Here is a 13,902-nt window from a genome sequence, read left to right as displayed (position 1 = left end):
TGTCCAATGCTGGAGTTTGTCAGTTCATGAACCAATTGTCTGTAGCAAAACAAGGGTTTGGAGAAAAGCTGGTTCTTGGTTAGCTGTGGGAGAACCTAGAGTCTAGACTAAAGCAGCTACCAAGATCAGGAGCCTCCCACAGGCACAAGGCAGGTGTGGCTTCTCAGCTGCCTTTTCCCTCGTGTCTGCATCACCATGTGAAGTGGGCAGCGGCCGAGCTGCAGGTGAGCCGGGTGCTGTGGCTCAGTTGGGCAGCGTGCACAGACTGGACAGGGCTCCCTGTGCCTGTGGCAGTCCCTCAGCCAGGAGACAGATCACCTGGAAAACAATGTAGCTCAAGAAAGGCCTGTTGGCTCTCCCAAAAAGCTTAGGAACCGGTTTGGGCTTCTGGTTAGTTCATTTTGGGTCACACAATAGTACTGGTGTGTGTGTGTGTGTGTGTGTGTGTGTGTGTGTGTGTGTGTGTGTGTGTGTGTGTGACTGTTGATCTCACCTGGTGTTTGGGACATACTAGCAAGCACTCCACTAATGAGCTACTCCTCACTCAGCCTGGGATGATCCTAGTAAGAGTTTGATTAGTACCTATTACTAATCCCTTCCCTGGTGAGGTGGAGACAGGTGGATCCCTGGGCTTGCTGGCCAGCCACATCGAGGCCCAGGCCAATGAAAGGACTTGTGTCAAAAAGCAAGGTGGGTGACTCCTGAAAAACAGTACCCTTACCCCCCACGCGCACACAGACACACACACAGACACACAGACACACACACCACATACACACATACACATACACACATACACACACACAGACACACACACACACACATACACAGACACACACACACAGACACACACACAGACACACAGACACACAGACACAGACACACATACACACAGACACACACACACACGAGGAGATGAGGGTACAGCTCTTTGGGAAAGCATGGTGCACTCAGCATCCTTGGGGTCCTGGGTTCAGTTCCCCGACTATATTTAAAGAACATAAGCCCAAACAGGCTCATCTCAGCTGATGAAAAGAGCAGGAAAATTAAGAGCCACATGAGGGAAAAGGGGCTTGTGCTGGGAGAGGCTGTCATTTTATCATACACACGTCACAGCCCACACATGGATGTCAGAGGTGAACCCTGTGGTGTCTGCTCTCTCCATCCACGTTGACATGGATTCTGAGGATCAAACTCAGGTCACCAGGTGCACGCTAGACAACACTTACCTGCCCAGCCGTCTCTCTAGCCCCTTTTCCAAGACAGCAGAATGGAAGCCATCACGCCTTTTGATTCAAGGCAGAGCAGTTGGTGTAAGGGTCCTGAGTTGTCGTGTCTTTCGTGACAAGGGGACACAGGCTGTGTGTGTGTGAGTATCTCAGTCCCGGAGCGGCGTGGCTGAAAGTCAGGCAGCACCTGGGGTGAAGCCACGGATTCTAACCCACTTAGTGGGAAAATAGTGGGAGAAAAGCAGTAGCTTAGGGCTCAGGTCTGATGCCTACAGGTCACAGGGCATCTACGGCAGCGTGCCGGCTGCAGATGAGAGGCGTGTAGGAGTTGGCGGGAGAGGAAGGGCTCTTTCCTGTTTTTGATCCTGCTGTGTTAGAGGAGTCTAGGGCCACAGCTTTCACGCCCAGTGACTGCATTTCTCCAGGAGGAAGAAAAGACGAGCGAAGGCAGCAGCTAAAAGCAATCTGTTAACTTTCAAGAGGAGCAAAGAGCCACAGAACAGTTTCACTTTAAACTTCACTTTAGTGACCTTTGTGAAAGATGCCCAAGTATTCCCTGCTTGTCCTGTCTGTGGTCCTAAGCAAATGTGTGTGATAGGGTCTCCTGTGTAGCACAGGCTAGACCTAAATTTATTATCCTGCCTTCACCTTACAAGTACTGGGGATCACAGACATGAGCCGCCATGCTGAGTTATGTATATATAACATATATGTACTATATGTAATATAGTACATTTATTTACTGTGTGTGTAGGCATGGAGCATGGACAAATACCAGCGGTTGGTTCCAGGAATTGAACTCAGATCCTCAGGTTTGGAGGCATGTGTTCTTACCCGCTGAGCCATCTTGCTGGCCCTATGTACATTCTTGATCAGGCTTCTAAAGGACGTCTGTGTCTCTGGCCCTGGAGGCAGGCTTTGCATTTGTGACCTAACCCTGGAAGATCTGAAAGACAGGCATTGCTTAGTCTGCTTGCATGGCACAGGAATCTAAGGCTGCAAAGACAAGCCAGAACCCTGCCTGCCCTCTCTCCTCGCTTCCTCTCTCCCTCCTCTTCCTCCCTTCCATTTCCTATTCCTCCCTCTTCCCCTTCCTTTTTCCCTCTCTGAAAGAAAGCCCAGGCTATCCTCACACTCATTATGTAGCTGAGGGTGATCTTAAATTTTCACCTCCCAAGAGCTGGGATTATCCACACACAGCACTGTGCCCAGTGTACTGTGCTGAGGACCAAACCAATTGAGCACTTTGGCCAGTGACCACTGAGGGTTACAAAAGGAATGCTGTAAGGTACAGAAATCTGCCTGTCTCTGCCTCCCGAGTGCATGCTGGGATTAAAGGCGTGGGCCACCAGCGCCCTGTGCAAGCCCACTCTCTAAATGAGCCTTAGGGTGGGTGATCTATGCAGAACAACCTGACCCATCCCTCCTCACTCCCAGTAGGTCCTTAATGTTGAGTTTGAGGATAGCCTGGAAACTGACTGTTTGCTTTCATCCTTAGAATGGAAATAATGCTGTATCTGGATGATAAGTTAGAGTCCAAAAGCAATCCTGGGGTCTTCTCCTGTCTTTGGATTATCCAACCATGGGCAGTTAAAGAACAAGAAAAGGCACTGCTTTTAGTTCTTGCCAGCCCTCGGTGCCAGCTAGAGAGCCACAGGCTGCTACATCTCAGGGTCTTCTGTACCTCATCTGTCTACTCATCTGATAGGGAACCCCAATTACACATGACAAAGCACACCACGGTGCTGAAATGAACCCTTTCTTGAATGTCAAAGCTGTTTCCAGGAGTGTGGGGAAGCAATGTTCCTCTCTTGGACGCAGGGGCTCCCTCTGGCCCTGGAGTGTAGCCTGCACAGCAGGAAGTTTTCTGTGAAAACACTTCTATTCAAACACATACTTGGTGAATGAAGGCCAATGCAGAGTGGCAAGGGCCAGGGTGAGGATTTCTGGGTGTCATTTACTCTGCCTTGGTCACTGCCTGGCTTCTGCTACTATGGGTACTACTACTTTGTACATAACAGACTGTGAATACAACTTTTTAAATAAATACCTTTCAAACTCCTGGTAAGATATAGTTTTGATAGACGATTGCAGATTTTCTTTCTGTATTTGTTAAATGAATAAAGAATGCACGGGCCAGGTGGTGCTAGTTTTCTTCCACTGGGATGTGGAAATCGGTGCACTGGTTCATAGATGCCAAGACACGTTGAAACCTACTGCTGTCCGTTCGAAACCAGGCAGCATGGGTTATCGCAGAGCCACACCTTTAACGGCATCCCATCTGTTTCTAACCTCTGCTCATGGTTCTGTGTTGTGGATTTGTGGGTAAGCAAAAAATTGCATTTGTACCAAACCACAGAATACTCCCTCTTCTCATCTCCTAATGAAAACACGTTTATTAGCAGTCTGTATTCTGAATAACCCAAAGCTGGGCATGATGCACTCCCGTACACTCAGCACTCAGGAAGTTGAGCCAAGACGATTGCTGTGAGTTCAAGGCCAACCTGGAATACATGACACTTTGCCTTAAAAGAAAAAAGAACATGCCTGGTGGTGGCCGCCTATCCCCTTAATCCCAGCACTCAGGAGGCAGAGGTAGGCAGATCTCTGAGTTCAAGGCCAGCCTGGTCTACACAGTGAGTTCCAGGACAGCCGAGGCTGTGTGGTGACACTGTTGAAGGTGGGGAGGAAGAGAGAGTCACAGTCACACTAATGGAAAATGCACTAGGGCTTTCATTAAGTGGTATGCGCCCTCCTCTCTCTGTCCTGAAACTAAACATTTCCATTTCTAGGCTGTGAATAAATACATGACCGGGGTCTGGTACCGTGGCTCAGCAGATGAAGGTACAAGCCTGATGACTTGAGTTTGATCTCTGGAACCCACTTAGTAGAAGGGAATGGACCCCTGCAGTTACACACATAAATAACTAACACACCATTAGTTTCATGGCAGGAAAAACCACAGCTTGCCATTGTCTTCAGAAGGAACAGCTAAGGGGCGGAGCCAGGTGTGGTGGTGCTCACTAAAGAGACAAAGGCAGGAAGATCAACTTAAATTCAAGGCCAACCAGACCACATAGGTAGCCAGGAGCCAGGTGTTGGTGGTGCATGCCTTTAATCCCAGCACTCGGGAGACAGAGGCAAGTGGATCTCTGTGAGTTCAAGACCAGCCTGGTCTACAAGAGCTAGTTCCAGGACAGCCTCCAAAAGAATACAAAGAAACCTTGTCTCGAAAGAAAGAAAAGAAAGACTTTTACTTGGGTGGCTTACAGTATCAGAGGGTCAGTCCAACATGCTGGGACATGGCAGCCTGCAGGTAGTCATGGTACTAGAGGAGCTGAGTGTTCTAGTCTTGATCTGCAGGCAACAGGAAGTGGTCTGTGTCACTGAGTGTGACAAGCATAGGAGACCTCAAAGCCCACCCCCACCCTCCAACAGGGCCACACATCCTAATAGTGCTATTCCCTTTGGGGGACATTTTCTTTCAAACCACCACATGGAGACATTTGTTTTCATGAATCTTAGAGGCAGTGTTACTGATGGAGGCTTATGGCCTGTCGGCCTCAGCTGGGAGCAGTTTCTGAATGTTAGGAGCCCTGTGTAGGCTCAGAGCATTGAAAGAACATGGAAGAAGCAAGACTGAGAGCAAGCCTGCATTTCTCACATCGCAGGTAAGGACCACTGTTCTGTCAGCCAACCTCACTCCATGTCTGATTAAAAGAGCCATCACAATGGCTCAACAGGTAAACCTGCTTCACAGGCTGAGGACCTGAGTGTCATCGCCAGATCTACACAGGGGAGGGAGAAAACCACTTTGGGAAGGTTTTCTGTGACCCCTGCACAGGCACTGAGGTGCGCAAAGACCATACTCACACAACAGTAATACAAATTTAAGTATGAAAGAAAATGGCTGGAGCTATCGAGATGACTCCACGGCTAAGGGTACTTGTAGCTCTTGCAGAGGACCTGTGTTTGGTTCCCAGCACACACCGGTGACTCCAGTTCCAGGCAATCAGACTCCTGACCTTGGACATCAGACATACGTGCAGGCACAACACTCATATATATAAATCTAAAGGTTTTTTGGATACGTGTACACACACAGAGTGAGCAGGAGAGCTATTGGGTTTTTGTTTGTCTTTTGTTTTTTGTTTTTGAAAAAGAGTCCTTAATATATAGTCCTGGCTGATTTGAAACTCACTATGTAGACCAGACTCTCAAGAGATCTGCCTTCAATTGCCCCCTGAATGTTGGAATTAAAAGGGCCTACAGACCCAACACATGAATGTATGTATGTATGTGTGTATGTATATGTGTATGTTTATATATACACATTTATTTTAAGGAACTTTCCAGGAGCAGCATACTGTTGGCTTTCATAAATTAAGAATAAATCCAGGGGGAAAAAAAGAGTAAGTCCAGGAAGGAGGAATCCAGAAAAGATGAAATTTAAAAATTTGTTTTATAAACTGAGCAGTGGTAGTGCATGCCTCTAATTCCAGCACTCAGGAGGCAGAGGCAGCCTGGTCTACAGAGTGAGTTCTAAGACAGCCAAAGATACAAAGAGAAACCCTGTCTTGAAAAACAAACAAAACCCAAAGAAATACAAACACAAGAAATTATGTTGCTAAAACGTAGAATCAACCCCAGGAGAGCCTATAGCTAGGAACAGCGCATCTTCTCTCTTGGGATGAATAGAACTCAGAAAGTGGATGTTGTTGAAGTGTTAAATGAGGGTGGACTAGAGACAGGAAGCAGATGCTATTGTCCTGTGCAAGGAGCTCCTGGAGGCCAGTACCACTGGACTTTGTGCTGCAGGTATCCCCGGAGCTGCAGGATTCCCGAGCTGCTGATAGCGCCCTGCGACCCTGGCTGTGGGCTGCTGTGTGGAAGCTTTGCTCCTCGCATCAGATGACATCATGGAGTCCTCTGTCTTCTGTTACTTGTTGTGGGCAGAGCTGCTGGTATCAGAAGCCAGGCATAGGTCTGGAGGCCATCGGTGATGTCTGTTCTGGAAGCCTGTATCTACTGCCTGCTGGAGTTGCACTGCGGGAGAGCAGCCCTGCTACCCACCCCCTGCCCCCTGCTCCTCCCTGCTGAGGCAGGAGGATTGCCATGTGAGACCAGTCAGGCTATGTAGCAATACCCTGTCTCCAAACACCAACAGGGCAGCAGGGGGAAAAGGTAACAGTCACGGCACATGCCATTTCCTTGTTACACCAGAGAGCAGACACATAAAGAAAAGCCAGCTGTACAGATCTATTCGTATGCTTCCATAGACCTTGGAGAAAGCCGGGGAGATTGCTGAGCGGATAGCAGTGGCCTGCAAGTGTGAGAACAGGAGCTTGGAGCCCCAGAACCTGGGGAAGGCAGATGAGATGCTGCTACCCATGGTGAGATGAGAGGAAAGGACAATCCTGGGAGCTCAAGGGCCCAGTCTGCCAGGCAGTGACTGAGAGACCCTGTCTCAGAACAAGGGCAAGGGCAAGCACCTACACCCGAGGCTGCCCTCTGCCCTGCACATGAGCATGATGGCACACACATGCCTGCACACATATGAGCACATGTGTACACCATACACACACGCACCATACACACACCATATCCACACGTCACACACGTCACATACATGCCATATACACATACCACACATACATGTCGCACATACTATATACAACATGTCACAATACCATATACACACATCACACACACACCATATACACACATCACACACCATATGCACACGTCACACACCATATATACACATCACACACCATATACACATACCATATATACACGTCACACACCATATACACATACCACACATGCATGTCACACATACTGTACACACACATGTCACACATACCATATACACACATCACACACACACCATACATACACATGTCACATAATACTATGTACACATACCACACATACATGTTACACATACTATATACACACATTTCACAATACCATATACACACATCACACACACACCATATATACACATGTGACACACGATATTCAGAAATGTTACATACCATATACACATACCACACATGCCACACATACATACTATATACACACATGTCACACACACCATATACACACACATGTCTCACACACATATCATATACATACATATCATATACACACACCATAGGCAGTGAATTGCACACAACCTGCTGAAGTTGATTGTGAGACACAGCAAAAATCAAAATTCTGGGAGATGGATTTGCAAAAGGAAAAGACCACTCTGAGAAATGTAATTGCTACTTTAAATAGAGGAGATAGCATCTAAAACCCAGAATTAGAGAAATTAAGTGGAGCCTGTAAGACGGGAAAAGCTGCAGTCCCAAAGGCGGTTGAAAAAGTAAAACATGGCATCAAAACTAAAAATCAAGACCTCTCAAAATGTTTACAGAGAAGAGCTTACTCTTCAAGAGAAGTGTGACAGTAATGTAACAGTAACAGAAAATTCTGTGTTTGGATAATGTGGTAAAACTCAGTTTCTAGGGAAACATATGAATAATTCCCTTTCGATCACAACCAACCTGACCACACACAAAATTCCCTTTATAAAATCATTTTTCAGTTGGGTGTAGCACATGCCTGTGATTATGCATCCAGGAGGCTAAGGTAGGAGGACTCAGGACTCAAGGCCAGCTTTGGCTGTGAAAGTCAATAAGACCCTGTCTCAAAAACTTAACACCAAGGAAAGATTCCTCCTTCACAAGCTTTTTACACTGGCTCTTGAGTATGTAGGTCATCCCTATATCCATGAAGACCCTGGCCGGCCACCCCTGTGTCCGTGAAGACCCTGGCTGGCCACCCCTGTGTCCGTGAAGACCCTGGCTGGCCACCCCTGTGTCCGTGAAGACCCTGGATGGCCACCCCTGTGTCCGTGAAGACCCTGGAAAGCCACCCCTGTGTCCACCAAGGCCCTAGCTGGCAGCTGGGTCCTGCAGTCCCAGCTATTGGGAAGCTGAGAAAAGAAGATGAGTTGAGCTCAGAAATTCAGGGCCAGCCTAGGCACCATGGTAACAGTTCTTCCGAAGGGAAAAAGGGACATAAGACAAACGAATTTCAAACTGCAATAAACCAGCATTTTAGGGCAACTTTTGAGTTTCTCTGTATTGTTTTGGAGACTGTCCTGGAACTCACTCCGTAGACCAGGCTGGTCTCGAACTCACAGAGATCCACCTGCCTCTGCCTCCCAAGTGCTGGGATTAAAAGCGTGCGTCACCAATGCCCAGCAACTTTTGAGTTTTTAAAAACATGAATTCATCCAGGATAGTGGTGATGCATGTCTTTAATCCCATAATTTATGAGGCAGAGGCAGGAGGATCTCTTTGAGTTCAAGGCCAGCCTGGTCTACAGAGTGAGTTCCAGGACAGTCAGAGATACGCAGTGAAAACCTGTCTCGAAAAGCAAAAAAAAAAAAAAAGTTAATTTTTAATTTTTCAGGTGCTCACACCTTATCTAGGACAGCTAAATTGGGTAAGAAAAACCAACTCCCCACATGCCCCTGAATTTTAGCAGCAGATTCGTTCCTTGGTCATATTAGCCACATTTGTTGGACAAAACAGCACGCTCTTTAAGGTTGGTTTCTAAGGAATTCTCTGCAGTGCTCAGCCTTTCTTGGCTTGCATGGCAGACAGAGCAGGTTTGGTCTTGATGGACAGCGGAATTTCAGTATTGCTCCGAGTTCAAGGGTTTGACCTGTTTGCTCAGGGTCCCTGACGTTCATAACCACCTGTCTTGCTCTTCACTGTGGAGACTGTCAATCTTTTAATTAACTGTTCCTCACTCCAACCAATTGTTAACCCCACAGACCTAAATTTACATTCTCAAAAGGGATGACTCTGCTGTGATTGGCAAAGCCATTAATTAGAAGATTAGAAGGCCCTATTTTTTTTTCTTATTTTGGCTGGAATACTCTAGGGGAAAAACTTCGAAGCAGGCTTTGAAAGTAGCAATAGGAACACACACACACACACACACACACACACACACACACACACACACACATTTAATCCAGAGTACTGGGATTAAAGACTATGCCATCACACAAGTCTTTGCCCCTTGATTTAAAGAGCATATAGGAGCCAAGCATGGTGGCGACACTTGCCTGCAATCCAGCGCCTGAGAGGCTTAGACAGGAGGATCACCACAAGCTCCAGACCAGCCAAGGCTACATACTGACACCCTGCTCAGCCAGAGGTTACACAGAGAGACCCTGCCTCGAAAAAAAAAGAAAAAGAAAAGAAAACCCACAAAATTTAGAAACCCTAGCTTAGTATGGTGTAGCCCCAGAACTCAGGAAACTGAGGCAGGAGAATTACATTTAGCTATGCAGTGAGTTCCATACCACCTAAGAAGAGCAGCGTGAATCCCTAACTGCTCTCCAGCCCCACAAGAAAATAATTTTAAGTGGAAAAGGCACTTGTAGCCAGAGAACTCTATTGATTCTACTTTAAATTTCCTGAGGTTTTGGTGTGTGTGTGTGTGTGTGTGTGTGTGTGTGTGTGTGTGTGTGTGTGTGTGTGTGTGTTGGAAACAGAACTCAAGCCTTGGGCCTTGTATGCTAAACATGCCCCTGCCCTGAGCTATGGTCTCAACCCCAGTATCTACCTGACTAGATAACCTTTTAGAAGGTTCTTTTTAAGGAGCAATAGAGGTGGCTCAGTGGTTAAGGGCACTGGCTGCTCTTCCAGATGACCTGAGTTCGATTCCCAGCACCCACATGGTGGCTCAAACCTTCTAAAACTCCACTTCCAGGGGATACAATGCCCTCTTCTGGCCTCCATGGGCACACAGATGGTCCACAGACATTTTTGCAGGCAAAACACACATACACATTTTAAAAATCCTTTATTTCATTTCTATGTGTATGTGACCTTGACACAGCACGGGTGGGTCTTCTCCCCTAAATGGGTCCAGGGATCAAACTCAGGTAGTTGATCAAGGGCTCTTACCATTGCTGCACTGAACTGTCCTCTAAGCCAAACAGTCACTGACTTTAGGAGTTCAGCTGTGCCGGACTGCAAAAGATCATCCCAGCCGGGCTTGTCCGCTGCTTATACCTCACACAGAGGGGAGAGTCACAGACCCTCAACTAGGCATCCAACCACTCCCTACCGCTATTGGGTGCTGCTCTGCCCTAACCCCAGAGCCTCTGGGAGGGGCTAGAGGATCTAGGCCAGCGACGATTAGGGGAGGGGGCTCCCTGGCTGTGGCCGTGGGAAAATCACCATCCATGCTGGGTAAAGACTTTCCAGTTTGGTCTGTCAGGGTAGAAGGAGCACCCCTTCAACTGGGATGGGATTGCCCAGATGTGCGGTCACACCTGGCTTGCACTAGGTGTGCCCGTATCACTGTGATTACATGTGGTTCCTGACAGAAAGTACTGGAAGAAATTTTTTAAATATATTTTTTATTTTTAAATTTAAATTTAAATTAGAAACAAGGTTGCTTCACATGTCAATTCCAGGTCCCTCTCTGTTTCCCTCCCCTGTGCCCTCCCTCCTGGAAGAAAATTTTTACTTTGTCTCAATTTCAGCCCATCACAGAGCGGTCATGCCGGCGGGAGTGTGTGGCGCTGGCTATTCACATCGTAGCGGATCAGGAAGCAAAAAGAAGTTTAAAGGGAGGCAGGTATATAACCTTCAAGGGCAAGCCCTGTACAGTGACCTTTTTTACCAGCTAGGCCCCGCCTCTTAAAGGTCCCTCAGCCTGTCAAACAGCACCACCAAACAGGGACAAGTCTTCAGACCCGAGCCTGTGGGGGCTGTGCTTGTCTCCTGTCTTGTTGCTGTGACAAAAACTTGACTCATGCAGCAGGGAGCAGAGCACACCCCTTGGGGGGCTGCACAGTGAGTGAGACTCTGTCTCAAAACGAAATAGCAGGGAGCAAGGAATGCTTCTACTCATCACCCTTCTCCTTTAGTCTGGGACTTCGTGCAGGGAATGGTGCTGCCCACGTGTAGATCTCAGCCCCATTAGCTTAATCTAGAAAATGTGCCACAGCGACGTCCAGAGATTTGTTTCCCTGGTGACACAAAATCCCATCAAGCTGATGAGCAAAACTAGCCATCGCAGGCACATTTGAGAGTTAACCCACAGTGACCCACCTGGAGCAAAACTAGCCATCGCAGGCACATTTGAGAATTAACCCACAGTGACCCACCTGGAGCAAAACTAGCCATCGCAGGCACATTTGAGAATTAACCCACAGTGACCCACCTGGAGCAAAACTAGCCATCGCAGGCACATTTGAGAGTTAAACCACAGTGACCCACCTGGGTCCCAAAAGGCAGCTCCGAAGCTGCGTGTCCAGCATTTGGGACTTGTGGTAGCATCATCGGGACCCTAAGGGCTCGGGTGGTCCTTCTCATATCTCACTGCTGTTTGTAGCACACATTTCTCTTGGGCTGTCTCGTGCTCTTCCACGGCTCCAAGGGGACTAGAGAGGAAACAAAGAAAAGACAGACACATGATTGTGATGGAGAAGCCACAACCACAACCGCCAAACAGAGAGGTGGGTGTAAAGAGAAGCCTTCCCGCCAGCCTGGCTCCAGAGCCGCATCAGTCCCAAATAACACACAGGAGGCTGTATTAATTATGAAGTTGTTGGCCTTGCTTGTTTCTTACTGGATAGCTCTGACTTAAGTAATTGTTAATCTAAGTATTTCTCTTACCGGAGAACTTTCCGGGCTTCTTATCCCTATGGCAGTTACATCTTGACTCTCTGTGTTTCTTCTACCCAGAGTCCTCCTGGACTCCTAGTCCCACCTATCTTGCTTCCCTATTGGCCAACAGTGCTTTATTGACATATACACAGGACTTCCCCAACAGGTGGGGACATCACAAACAGCTCAACAGTGAGACAGAGAGGTGGGGTAAGTTGATACAGCTGAACAGGAGGCGGGGTCACTGTATAAAGATGGACAGGAGGCGGGGTCACTGCATACAGATGGACAGGAGGCGGGGTCACTGCATACAGATGGACAGGAGGCGGGGTCACTACATACAGATGGACAGGAGGCGGGGTCACTGCATACTGCTGATTAAGGAGGAAATCTCTGCAGAGAACAATCTTCAGGCCATAAACATTCAAGAAGAGAAAGCTATGGTGGACAGTTTCTGTATGCACTGTCAATATTCCCACTCAGACTCCTGAGAGAGGCTTTGCTGTTTGTCTGAACTGCAGGGGAGAAGGCTCTGCCACTCCCATAGGGCTGTGCTCAGCACTGAAATCCTTGACACAGCTGTGCCCATGTCAACAGCCCGCCTTCTTCCATACTTATTCACTCAGGGCTCACCCATGCCCCACAGGACTGGCTCTACTCATCGCTTGCAGGTCAGCAAATGCTCCATATTCCTGGTATCTTCAGCAGCCTAGAGTCCATCGTAACTTGTGCTTCATGGTGGTTTGACTAAGAGCCCCATGGGCTCATATATTTACACGCTTAGGTGGCACTATTTCAGAAGGACTAGGTTCTGTGTCCTTGTTGGAGTACGTGTGGCCTCATTGGAAGTTGTTTGGGGGTTTCAAAAACCCACATCAGGCCCAGTCTCTCTCTGCCTGCAGTTCAGGATGAGCTCTCTCTTTGCCTGCTCTGTCTCGGGAATATGTGTATACTGAAGACCAGCTGAGACATCCAGTCTCCTGCCTAACTATTGATCACTCAGCTTTTTATTCCACCAATCACAGCGATACATTTTCACACCGTGTACAAATATCCTGCTTTTCCACTGTGACTACAGTAACACGCTGTCAGAAATAATTTGTGGAAGAAAAAAAAGTGTATCTAGACCTCTTGTCCATCATGGCAAGGAAGGTGAAGAGTGACCGAGTAATTAATCGAGTAATTAATGGCAGCAGAAGCAGATGTGTTCATATCGAAGCTCAACAGGGAGCAGGAGCCGGGACTTGACAGGGTTCCGGTGACCTACATGGCGTCCCCAAATAGTGCCATTTCGTGAGCCTGGCTGGGCATAGTGGCTCACACCTGTAATTTTGTTACTTGGGAGGCTGAGACAGGAGAATTGCTATCGGTTAAAGTCCAACCTTGGCTGCACAGAGAGTTCCTAGTTAGCATAGGATACAGAGTAAGGCTGTCTCAAAAAACAAACAAACAAACAAAAAACCCTTGTAAACTTAAGACCTCCTAAGCAAACCACAGCGTCTCCACAATAACAGTTGTGCAGGAATGGCTCCGATCCCTGAGGAGCGATTTTTGGAACTTCATTCTGTTCCCTGGCTTTCCAGTATATCTTTAGGAACTGTAACGTACTAGGTTATGATTGGTTTTTCTGTTTATTGATCAGAGAGCTGCCTGTGTGTGTCACAAACAGCTTTAACTCTTGGGAACTGGACGGGAGTCCACGTGTGATGGATGTTTCCGGTTTTCCGAAGCCCCTCCCCTTTCAGTCTGAGGGATTCAGGAATGTTGGGTGTTTTGCTTTCATTTTTTTCTTTTGTATCCACTCTGGGGAAGGGCTGGGGCACAACCTCATATTTTGCAAGTGTGGGGTCTCTTTCTCTGAGGTTACTTCCGATGGCATCCGGAAGCCGATTCCATGGAGAGAAGGTGCTTTGGCCTTCACCAGAGCCTACCCAGCTGCCCAGACTAACATGCCATGCTGTGGGCGGAGGGCTTTTGTGCTG

At 47.7% G+C, this 13,902-nt stretch overlaps 1 long non-coding RNA gene across 2 annotated transcripts; it reads right to left on the bottom strand.

Annotated features, from left to right (window-relative positions):
* Window positions 1-2,343: 2,343 nt before the first annotated feature.
* Window positions 2,344-11,970, bottom strand: LOC121139300. 2 transcript variants are annotated; one of them, XR_005876220.1, is made up of 4 exons: window positions 11,930-11,970; window positions 11,531-11,694; window positions 4,500-4,586; window positions 2,344-3,733 (listed from the first exon to the last, which is right to left on the bottom strand). It is a non-coding gene; the product is annotated as an uncharacterized LOC121139300 (long non-coding RNA). The 2 variants fall into 2 exon arrangements; XR_005876219.1 differs by lacking the exon at window positions 2,344-3,733 and having other exon boundaries at window positions 4,459-4,586.
* Between the last annotated feature and the right edge of the window lie 1,932 nt (window positions 11,971-13,902).

Source organism: Mesocricetus auratus, unplaced genomic scaffold, assembly GCF_017639785.1.
Source record: "Mesocricetus auratus isolate SY011 unplaced genomic scaffold, BCM_Maur_2.0 Super-Scaffold_15014, whole genome shotgun sequence".
NCBI classification, from domain to species: Eukaryota; Metazoa; Chordata; class Mammalia; order Rodentia; family Cricetidae; genus Mesocricetus; species Mesocricetus auratus.
This window is presented reverse-complemented; position numbering and strand designations above follow the sequence as displayed.